The sequence below is a fragment of the Nuphar pumila genome, chromosome 3 (assembly GCF_984573655.1).
Source record: "Nuphar pumila chromosome 3, dmNupPumi1.hap1.1, whole genome shotgun sequence".
Lineage (NCBI taxonomy): Eukaryota > Viridiplantae > Streptophyta > Magnoliopsida > Nymphaeales > Nymphaeaceae > Nuphar > Nuphar pumila.
In genome coordinates, this window is record NC_143251.1 from 64720184 (window position 1) to 64732976 (window position 12793).

Here is a 12793-nt window from a genome sequence, read left to right on the forward strand (position 1 = left end):
TTGAAGACTTTATTTTTCATGTATTTAAATTTCAATAGTGATGTAATTTGTAATTAAACTTTGGAATAAGAATTTATATTTCCTGCTTAGCTTAGGTTGCATTGCATATAGTTTATTTTTTTAAATAATGTTAATGTGTGATGAATGATGATTCATGCATATTCTTACAAATTCACCATGGTCTACACGAATGGCACATGCACTAGCTTCTATGAAGTTTATAAACTTGGTGGAATTTGTATTTATGGCCATAGTCGGAATATGAATGATACTTAGATTTATGATCTTCACATTAGCCACATTCAGCCTACACTCTTAGGCTAACTTCAAAATGCACTGCATTTCTCAAAAATACAAAAAGTATTTCTCAATTCCTCAAATCCATATTCATTCATTTCATGCATTTTCCAATTCCAAATTTCAATTCAAAGAAGTTCATTTTCTCAAAATCTCTTAAGTCTTATAGCAAAATCGATTTTCCCAAAGACATTGAATTTCAAAGGATATTTCAAGTATTTCCCAAGTTCCAAATTCAAATTTTCTAAGTTAGAATTTCAATTTCAAAGTTTGAATTCAGAGAAGCCAAGTCTCTCAGAGTCGATTTTTACCAAATGTCAAGGATCTCTCAAAATCGATTTTTTTTCAGTAGTATATTTCAAATCCCAATTCACGATTTTCCATGTGATATCATTTCCAAGATTTACATTTTCTAAATATTTCAAGCTTTCAAAGCAAACATCATGTTTTCAAATGTGCATTTTTCTGAAAATTCATAGCACATGCCTGATTCTATGTGCATTTAGAAATTAGAATATGATTTAGACAAGTTGAATAGAGCTTTGCATAAGATTGATCCTTGGTTCAATTACCCCTGTTAAAGGTGGCAGGAACGGTTGAACCTCGTACCGACAGGCGAGTCCCATTCTACGGAATTTTCCCACATTTTAAAACGGAGGCAAGTTATTTTCAAAAATCTTTTTCAAAGGTCAGTTTGATTTGCAAAAGTTAAAAATTTTGCGATGATAACACAACCCCATGGCATCTTTGTAAATAATAAAACGATTATTTGAATCCTCCGCAACCATTGGAAGGGCTGGGCAGCGGTGGAAAACTGTGTTCCACCCCAGCCCTCCATCTAGGGTGAGTGATTTCTAGCCCTTCATCTCAGCCCAGCCTTTTATAAACCCCTTGGAAAAAAGCGAGCCCCATTAGGGGGCGATTTTTCTTAAACATCTCACACACTCTCTCCCTCTCCAAACTTTCTTTCCCTCTCACTTACCTTCTTCCTCCAGCCGTGGGAGCCCTCCTTGACGTGAAGAACCGCAGCAACCTTTTTCTATCTCCAATTTTAAGGTGAAGACTCAAACTTGTTTTCGGTACACATGAAACCGACGGAGCATTGCATCTATGCATGCAAGCCCAACGGTGGATTAGATGTAGAAGTTGGTTTTATTTTCAGTAGTTCAACATGGTTTAATGCTACATCCCTTTTACATCTATATCTTTTGTTTTTCCCATTTGCATTTTAGTTTTCATTTCTTTTTATGCACGTATTTTCTGATTATTTCAGCAATGTATGCCTTTATGTCCTTTAGTTGCCGTTTTTGTCATGTTCATGGTCATGGTAGCCATGCTGGGGTGCGCTGGACCGAGCTGGGCTCGTCCAGCATGCACCCATCCCTTTTGGAACTTGCTTGGGATGCATACAAGTAGCCGTGGTTGCGCTGCAGCCGTTAACCCTTTTTGGGTTTTGCTTGGGCGTTGGGCTCAAAACAGTCCCAACACATTGGGACTGGTGTTGCAGCCATGCTTTTGGGCTTGGGTCACGGCGTGGCCAGTCTTTCTTGGATGTGGGAAAGCCCTGTCCTCCGACAGCAAATGCCTTTCTTTTTTTTTATGTGTGTCTTGTTTTAGCTTCATTTTGAACCAAGAGGGTTGGCGCATGAGCTTGGATGGTCTTAGCGTTTGGGGTCGGCTTTGAACAGGCGCCCATTAACCCTTTGGTGCTTGTGAACCGAGCCTTTGGGCTCTGGTTCATGTTGTTGGGAGATGACACAGTCTGGTCTAGCGGACCAGACCCTCTAGCCAACCCAGTTGCGCCCCAGTTGGAGCTGGGCGCCATGCGGGTGGCCCGCGCGCCCAACACAAGCCTTCTAAGGAACTTTTCTATAATACATCCTTTTTGTTTCTCTTTTTTTTTACACTCTCAGCTTGGACTGAAGTGTCGGTCTTAACCATGGGTTCAGACCAGCACTACAGTTCGGTTTAACCGGCTGTTAGTGAGCCTAGACCCAGCCTATTTTCCCCTTGTTTGGAACCAGGTGCGCACCACTAGGTGCTGAGCACCCAGTTTTTTTTTCTTCCAGCTAACTCACCTTTGGATCAGGTCTGAACCAAAGTTTAGACCTGGTTTTGGTTGCAGTTTGGGCGTGGCACAAGGTGCCAACCTTGTCTACCCTTTTGCCGGGGCCGGGTGCCAGCCGCATGGTGCTGGGCACCCAGGCCATGAAGTGCGCCTACATGTTATCGTCGCAAAAACTCTGTCTTCCCTTCCTTGCAAGAGAGAGGGGAAAACATTTCCGCGAGTCAAACTTGACCATAGTTTTGAAAATTGTTTTGAAATACTCGCCTCCGTTTTGAAAATAGCGGAAAAATCCATGGGATGAGGCTCGATCTATCGGTACGAGGTTCGACCGTTCTTGCCGCCTTTAACAGGGGTAATCGAACCAAGGACCAAAAATGTGCTTGACTTAGTTAATTTATCAAAATTGTGTTCTATCCTAAATGTACACAGAATTCAGGCATGTGCTATGAAATTTTGTAAAATGTAGGTTGGAAAAACCTGATGTATGCTTAGAAAACATTTGGGAGTTGGAAAAGTCTTTCTTAGTCAAAAGATGAAAAGCAATCTCTCAGAAAACTCAGATGAAAGGATTTGGAAATCACCAGAAAGTTTATTAGGATGTGAGAAAATCCTGAGAAAATGGAGAGAATTCTTGATAAAAGACTTGAAGAGGAACTATTTGTCAAGGAAAATTCGAACTTTGAAAACTTTCTTTGGAAAATGACTAAAATTCATTGGAAAACTCTTTGGAGAAATTAAATCAAAACTCGAGAAACTGAAATCCTGAGAATATTGACCTTAAAATATTTAAAAATCGATTTTGATTCTTGAGAAAGATGAGAAATTCCTTTTGAAAATGAATCTTAAGAAAATAACATTTTCCAAGGAGAATCACGGGAAAACTTGACTTGGGAAATCCAACTTCGAAAATTTTCAGAGTTTCTTGAGGAATCTATTTCCATGGAGTGAAATTTTCTTGAGAAAATCATGAGAAAAGCAGATGATGCCATGATGCAGATGATCTGAATGTATGAATGCACTTTGGAAAAGATATCCGGAAAGATTTTCTGAGAAATTTGTTGGAAAAATGTGTATTAAGCCAAAGTAAATTCTTCACATATTCTGACTGTGGCCATGAACATGTTCAGAGTTTAATTGATTTAATTCACAATATTTTGCAAAATTGGAAATATGATGTGCAATTTTGAAGATAGCCTAAGAGTGTAGGCTCTGTGTGACTAGTAGAAAGATGTTGAATCTGGGTCTCGTCCATATTCCGACTAGGGCCGTAAATATGGACTCCACCGAGTTCATCAACTCTCTAAGAGTTGGTGCACGTGCCATTCATGTTCATCCACAGTGATTTTGAAATAAAATGCATGAACCACGTAATCAGGATATTGCAGGAATTCAAACTATATGAAATGCATCTTAATCTAAGCAGAAAAATAAATATTATTCCAAAGTTTACATTTGATTGTTACATTGCTGGCATAAAGCCTAAAAAAAATGTATGGAACCAAGGAATCAGCGTCTTTCAGATATTTCCTGCAAACGAGAATTGATACCAGAAATACACTATACACCAGTGATTATGCTTGAATGATAGTATCAAGAAAATGAACGGACTATATACGAGAACATCTAAGAGCTATATTTAAGCTAAATGAGGAATATACACCCATATGTACCTAAAAACTTAGACAAAACAAAATGTACATGAGGGTATATGTATATATATATATATATATATATATGTATATACATGTATATCTATATGTATATATGTATATATAGATATTACATATATATATGTATATAAGTATATATATATATATATAAGTATATATATATATATATATATATATCCTCATGATTGAAAACGTATATAATAATCACACTTGTACATGTAAAGGATAATAAACAGGTATATATACATAACCAAAAATACATAGGGATATACAAGGGAAACTTTAATGCAAGATGACAATGTGGGTTTGGCAAAAGAAATAATGAGATTTCATTGTACCATGTATCACGCTTCTTTTCTGCAAATGGCTATATACACGCATTTTACAGTGGAAAATCTCACTATTAAGGCAAGGACAGAATGTCATTTCGACATAACATATGCCATTGTGTAACTGAATGGGAAATATATATATGGCTGTAGTGAAAGTCACAAATAAAGAAACTCTTTATTCCCTTGTAACCAACTTAATTTCAGTCATTCAGTTAGATTGATATAAGTTGATGACTTAGGGTAACTAAACACAAAAATCTGAAATAATGAGATGGGCAGCATTCAAATAATGTATACAAGATATTGAGTAGGCAATGGAATCAACACAGGTGCTCAAAGTGAAGGCATGAAACTACAAACACAGGATGTAGGTGATAAAAAAAACAAGTACAGGAATTGGCCTTCCGATATTGGATGGTTTGTTCATAATGCAATGTAATAAATCACATTTCCTGGAACTTATACAACTTCATCTTATAAGATCAGCCTTACTTCAGCGAGATCCAACTACACAAAACTGGAACACACTAAATTTGTAAACAAACTTTGATAAAGAGTTTTGTAAAATACAATATACAGCTGATGTAATAATTAGAAGAGGGGAAAACATTATAACTACTTAACTGCAGTTATAACACAGTGATAATTGCATAATGTTCAGATATAACTATGGGTATATTACAGACAAAATGTACAGGAGATAAAGAGGCCATAACTGAATGCTAATATGAGACGATAATGTAAATGCAAAGAGTGCTGGGACGTGTTAAAGCAGGCTATGAATATGCTGAGGTGCAGATTCATAGGCTATTGTGGAAAGCTTAAGTGAATGATGAACACCACTCAAATAAGTTGTTGACCACCTATTTTTTCCTGCAAACTAATTGCCTTTATCTCCTGTGGCCTATCTATACAATAAACAAAACAATAGGATGTCATATTTACATGACTTATATAACATAGCAGATGTAGAAAGCAAGCCATACAAAAGGAAATGTGTGCAGGGGAAAGGCATAAAATGCCAATGCAGGTGAGTCTAAAGCAAATGTAAAAGTAACAATAAGCTAAATTACAGAAAATCTGTAATAGCAGTTTCTGGAACAGTTAAAACCATATGTTGTTTCACATTATTTGAGTTACTGCAACTCAAATTTACATGATAAATCAAGGCTATTAGCTATGGATGCTGAAAACAATGTTAATAAAACTATTCACCTACACCTAGAATGAATGCAGATCAGATATCTGCATCTTGAAACTTATTAGATATTCAAAACAAAGACCATAGGCAATCATGTATAGAGTAATCAACATTAAGAACCAAGTTACAGAAAACATGTAGAGGCAAATACTTCTCATGTAGAATACTCTGGATCGGTGAATGTGGGCATACACACACAGCGTGTGATAATGAGATGAAATTAATAGATAGAAGCAAAAATGCATATAAAAAAAAAATGAATAACAATGGTAGCTGCATGTATATAGGCTGCGGACAAGAGAGGTTCGATCCATGACAAGGACAAACCATCTCATCTGTTTAGCCTGATTATGAAATCCTACCATCTGTCCATTTCAAACTCCTCCATTATGCTGAAACGAAACTATAGAGGTACCTTCATTTTACATTGATTCCAGCTAACAGATTACAATAATGCTTGATTAATAAAACTAAAAAAAAAAACATAACGCAACCTTATGTTACCTTGTGGATCCCCTGCACCAAACAAATCAATAACCAGCAAGTAATGATCGATCTCCTTCTATTGGACTTATAGATCCTCTGCACCCGATGAAGCTTTAACCAATGATGAAGGGGTCAATCTTCTTTTGCTGGACTGAAGGAAACGGGTAAAAAGCCTTGTAAATCCCCTGCTGGATCTCCTGCACTAAGTGAAATGTCATACAGCCAACCAAGAATTGAAAGGCTTGAAGCTCTTCACGCTGGATGGAGGAAATGGCATCCAAAAGGGGAAAAGCTCCATGCTGAGAGGAGGGTACCTGCAATAAGAACTAAAGAAGAGAAAAAATCAATCGGCCAGCGATCCCCCTTTCCATCCAAAAATCCCCTTTTTAAAGCTTTTGAGCCCCTTTTCAAAAAAAATTGCAGCTTTCCTTCTGCGGTTCCGTTATCATTTTCTTAACAATTTTGAAAAATTGTGAAACCGACGCCTCATTAATTTTGAAAATTTGTTGTTTTTAAAAGGGGATGGTTTCATCACTTTCAAAAAATTTGGTTCATTTACCTAAAGTTTAGGTAAAATGAAATGTTTTAGGAAAGTTGGGCCATGGCGCCATCTAAGGCTGTTGTTATAAAAACAATAAATAAAATAGTAAAACAAAATAAATGGGAGTTTTTAGGGTAATGCTACCTCAGCCGGATTTAAAAATCCTTTTGAAATAAAGTTTATTTTTGCTTGTTTTTTTTTCTACAGGGAGATCCAGTGGGGCGCCACATGTGTGTGGGCCTACTAACTATTTTATAAGATAAATAATATTGAAAAATTACAAAGAGGAATTTGTAAATTGGTGTCATCTCCAGGTGGGCACTGTTTTGGAAATAAGAGAAATATTGGAGAACTTGAGTGTGACACTAGTTCAAGGCGGGTCCCACACCATTTATTTGAAAATAAAAAGCAAAAGAAATAACTTCTTTTTAGAATTTTTATAATACGAGATAAAACTTTGTCTTTTTTCAAGAATTTGGAAGAAAATGGTTTTTCACGGAAAAAATATGTATAAAGAAAATGCAGAAATTTTGTAAAGAGACTTAAAGTCTTTTTGCAAAAAGTTTTGAGATAAAATCTTCTAAATTTAAAATTGTGTCCCAAAATTTTAAAATCAATATCAAAATATCTAGATTGTTTTCTTGAGAAAGCTTTTGTAATTCAGAGTCCCAGGGGTAAAATGGGAAGAATTGGCAATTTTGAAAACCCAGGGTTTTGGAATCAATTTTGAAAAGAGTTAAAACTCGAACCTTAATTGATGATTTGAAATCGAGAGTTCTGGACCTCGAAATGACATGCTGTGTAGTGAAATGATATGAAATGTTCATGCAATGCTATGCAAAGACATGTCTCGAGAAATACTACTCTGAATCAGGAATTGGAAATTCTAGCTTCTTGTCAAGAATAAGATTTTAAAAATTTGCAGTTTGAAGATGTTTCTGAGCCCAGTTAGAGAAATTTTAAGAAATGAGAATTCATTTTGGACTTTCTGCAAGGTCCAATCTCAGAAAATGACCATTTTTCCCTCCTGATGATTTGAGAGGATAGATCATGACAAATAGTGGAAGTGTCGGGGAGGTGAGTAAAAATTTGGGGTGTTTACAGATGCCCCTCTTTGCTACTAAGCCGGCTTGTGGCCGAGCTTAGTGGCAAAGAAAAACACACCAAATTTGGGCTATATATAAAATGCTCGAGTCAGAAGGATCTGACTGGGTATAGCAACATTAGCCCGGTGAAGATGGTAGATATGAAATGGAGAACGAAGAAGAAAGATTCGCCCTGTGGCGGTGAAGTTCAGGTTTTTGCCCTTAACTTGGATGGGACAGAAAATGCTTTGCATGGGAAAAGACTCAGGTTTGATCCTTCGGCCTGGTTGGGGAATGGAATATCTCATCGAAATGAGACTCAGGTTTGTGCCCTTAACCTGATTGGGCAGAAAAATGAAATACCTCTTTGAATGAGGCTCAGGTTTATTCCCTTATCCTGATCGGGCGAAAAATGGAATACCTTATCAAAGGAGGCTCAGGTTTATACCCTTATCCTGATTGGGCGGAAAATGGAATACCTCATCAAAGGAGGCTCATGTTTATACCCTTATCCTGATTGGGGGAATGAAATACCTCATCAAAATGAGGCTCAGGTTTGTACCCTTAACCTGATCGTGCGAAAAATGGAATACCTCTTTGAATGAAGCTCAGGTTTATACCCTTATTGTGGCGCCCCAAACCCCGGCCTTGCAAAAACTTGAAATTTTCAGCCAAATTTTTTTTTGAAAGGTTTATGTAGAAAACCAGTGAAAAGCAAGTGCGAGAAAAAGCAACAAAGCCGCGAGTCTGGGCGGCCACCACAGGTAAGTGCAACAAGTGAAACAGTATAACCAAAGGTGTGTTCAAAAGTGTAACTACGAAGTAAAAAGGGGAAACACCCCAACAGTTTAAAGAGTTTACAAAATATAAGTACAAAAGGTCCAAAATAGGGGATACATCCCAACAACACCCAAAACCACTAGGACACAGAATCTGCAAAGTAAGTGTGGGTCCTCCGAGCCTCCATCGCGTATCATCTCATCCACACTAGATCTGTTCGTCACCTACATCCCCATAAAACGAAGTCAGTCCTCTTGCGAGGTGGTGAAGAAATAACCACAGGCATAAACATATATATAAAAAGGAAAGCAGTAACAGAACTGACAAGTGTAAGTGCCTGTGTCAGATAAGTGCAAGTGACAAGTACTAGTCAAAAAGTTGTAGTAATAGGAAAACAAGTAGCTAAAGCAGCAAACTGAACTGTAAAGTGTACTGAGCAGCAAGTAACTGAAGTAACACTGAAGTAACTGTAACAAGTACTCAAACAGTAACAAGTATTGACATCAAGTAGAGTAACTAAGTAACAACTGAAGTAAAGGCTACAACACAAGTAAAGCAACATCTACTGTAAGTCAGCTGTTTGGTTAGTTCATAAGTTCTTCTGATTACTCCTTCGGGTACGCAAAGGAAACCTCGCATTCTGTGAGACATGCACCCGGCGTTTGTTATTCAAATTATAGTGTGGTAACCTGGGAAGCTACAGACCGAGTCAACCTCATGCGAGCAGCACACAGCTAGGAGAAAACACTCGCATAGGCAAGGATTGCAATCCATACTACTGCAGTAGTGAGGTCCTAGAAAGGCAACCTCGACCTCCCTGACTCTGAGTGACTGGAGGCCAAAGGACGCTACAGCTTCTGTCAAAACACGTGTCGTAGTAACGACAAGTCACTCAGGGTTGTACCATCCACCATCTCCCAAGGTGAACCATTTTGTGAATGGGGCGAAGCAGGTTTATCTTTCTTAGGCTCATGTTCAAACACACCTCTCAACGAGGAATTTGCCTCGTGGTCCCTGCAGGGTACGCAAAACGAGGACTTGGCCTGCCCATTCACGTGCTCAGCCTCACGCGACCAACAGAGCACACTGCTCGTGAAAGCAATCATAACACCATGTTATTTATTTCTGTTTTAGGGTATATCACACAAGAGTCCATACACACACAAGGGCCACTGCCCAAAGACTCCACTGAGCCCACAACAAGTCATTTCCATTATTCATATCCTATGGTGTTCAATTTTCTTATCTTTTCATTTCATTGAAGTAAGTGCACGGAGTGCGCTTACCAATGCCTCAAGAGATGTACCTCCTCAGGGTACGCACTACTCAGTAACAGTGTCAGGATGTGCCAAGTGCAAAGTGTAAGAGTATTACATGTTTCTAATTTGCAGAAGTATAAACATTAGAGGCAATTACAATAGTTCTCACAGTCAAAAAGTGTTACTTTGCATTCTTCAGTATTAAGATTTGCATTTAACAACATTTCCATATGTATGGGAATTACATTCTCATTGTCAAGGGTTCGGAAATGAATTTAACCAACATCTCGTCTAATGGGAATAACATTGGCTATTCCAAGGTGGATCGTCGCTCTTGCAGTGAAGATGCAATTGCGACACAAAAGATCGTTACACGTGGTTCAACACACTTATGTGTTTATAGCGAAATTCGGGATATTCCGTCTTATGGGAATAACATTAGCTATTTCCACGATATGAGGTGCCGCGCCTGCGGACCCGAAACAAAGGTATTTAAACAACACTTGTAATTTTAAGTAACGAAGTCTCTAAGCTTGTGAACTTACCAAAACGACCAAAGCATACCGTTCTGGTCCGTTGAACGTAAACCAAAACATAAGGGTTTCCCTTAATCAATACGACACACATATGTGTCGAAGGTGATTCTGAAGTAACCCATCTAATGGGGATTACATTAGCATTACCACAGTTCAAGGTGCCGCGCCCGGGGACCCTAAACAAACTGTTTGCCAAACGAACGTAGGGCCACAATATGTAACTCACCTAGTTTATAGTGTGGAAACATCTAAGGAAACACGAGGATGGGACACCGGAGTGTCGCATGTCCATTCGGTCATATCGAAGTAATCAATTACGTGTATTGACAAGTATGTATGTACTTAGCTATATCTATGTATGTGCATTTACATACATGTTTCCCATTTCATTTGTACTCAATAAGATACAACCTTACATGTATACATATATATGTACACATACATATATATTCATTCGCACCAAAATACATATATACACCTATATATATAAATAAATAAATAAATAAATATATATATATATATATATATATATATATATATATATATATATATATATATATATATATATATATATATATATATCAAACTCTTTGAAACCCTAGGCATGAACACTTATGCCAAAATGTGGGGCAAGACAATGGCTAACCCGAACCAACTATGGTTCGGTTCTAAGTAGGTGCAGACTGATTTGATAGAGTAAAGTGTTATTAGCCAAAAATAATGGTGTAACGAGGCTGCAAGTGTGCCAATACGAAGATCCACACACACTTGCTGCCAACAAGCTCTAATTAAGGGTGGTCTTTGTGATCATCGCAAAAATTTTCCTCTCTCGTTGGTTTCTCTCTCTTCCTTCTCTTTTCCTTTTCTAACCCCTATTTTCCTCCTTTTTGAAGGGAAGGAAATAAAAGAAAGAAAAGAGAAAAGAAAGAAAGAAAGAGAGAAGAGGAACTATTTTGCGCGGTCTCACTTGACCTTAATTTGAAAACATTTAGAAATTTAACTCGCCTCAGTTTTTGAAAATATTGCGGGAAAATGGAGAGACGGGATTCGCTCGTCGGTACGAGGTTCGACCGTTCCTGGCGCCTTTACCAGGGGTAATCGAACCAAGGATCGATTCTATGCCTTTTGTTTTGTCTAAATATAATCTAAGAATTTAATCTAACTCTAAATGCACAAAGAATCATGCTTGTTCAATGCAAGGATGTATGCTCTTTTCGAAAGATGTTTTGGGAATTTCCAAGTTTTCTGAGATGAACTTGATAAGGAAGTGAAGAAATGATTGAATCTAACTTTAGAACTTGAGATAGATCAGAGAAGTTCTAAGTCTTTGAAGTAATTTAGAGTTGGAGGAAAAATCTTGAGAAAGGATGATTTGAAGTTTTGAAAATGAAAGGAAATAAAGTTTCAAAGTCGGAAAAGGGACTTTGAATTTTGAATTTAGGAAAGGAAATGAATACTTGAGATGGAATTTGAATTTAGATTTTGAAGTTTGAAATTGGAATGGATTGAGAAACTCAAATGGTATTTAAGAATAGAATTTGATTTAAGAGATTCAGATTAGATCCGAAAATGAAATTGAAATCTAAAATTGGAATTGGATTTCGGATCCTAAAATGGAATGGATCTAAAGTCTGAGACCCAAATGTAGAGTTGGACTCTGGATCCTAAGATGGATTTTGGATCTGAAGTCTAAGATCCAATATAGTGTTGAATCCTGGATCCTAAAGAGGAATTGGATCTGAAGTCTGAGATCCAATATGAGTGCTGAATCCTGGATCCTAAAATGGATTTGGAGTTAAATTCAGAAGATGAATCAAGAACTTCCAAGTTTAATTTGAACTTTGGAAAATGAATTTTTAGAAATTGAATCTTCGAATATACAAATGAATTTCAAAGTCAAATTAGACCTTGGATTTGAAATTTAGAAGATGAATCAAGAATCTCCAAGTTAAATTGAACTTGGAGATTGGATTGGAGTTGGATTCAAGATGGGGAATCTAAGATGGTATTTGGATCTGAAATCTGAGATCCGAGATAGGGTTGGACTCTGGATCCTAAGATGGAATTGGATCTGAAGTCTGAGATCCGAAGCAGAATTGGATTCTGTATCCTAGAATGAATTTGAATCTGAAATCTGAGATCCAAAATAGAATGGGATTCTGGATCCTAAGAACTGGAATTTGGATCCGAATCTGAGATCCAAAGTAGAATTGGATTCGGGATCCTAGAATGGAACTGGATCTGAAGTCTGAGATCCAAAGTAGAATGAGGATCTAGATCCTAAGTGGAATTTTGGATCTGAATCTGAGATCCAAAAGTAGAATGAGGATCTGGATCCTAAATGGATTTTGGATCTGTAATTGGAGATCCAAAGGTAGAATGAGGATCTGGATCCTAAATGGATTTTGGATCTGTAATTGGAGATCCAAAAATGGAATGGAGATCTGGATCCTAAATAGAATTTGGATCTGTAATTGGAGATCCAAAAGTGGAATAAAGATTTTGGACCCTAATTGGAATTTGGATCTGTAATTGGAG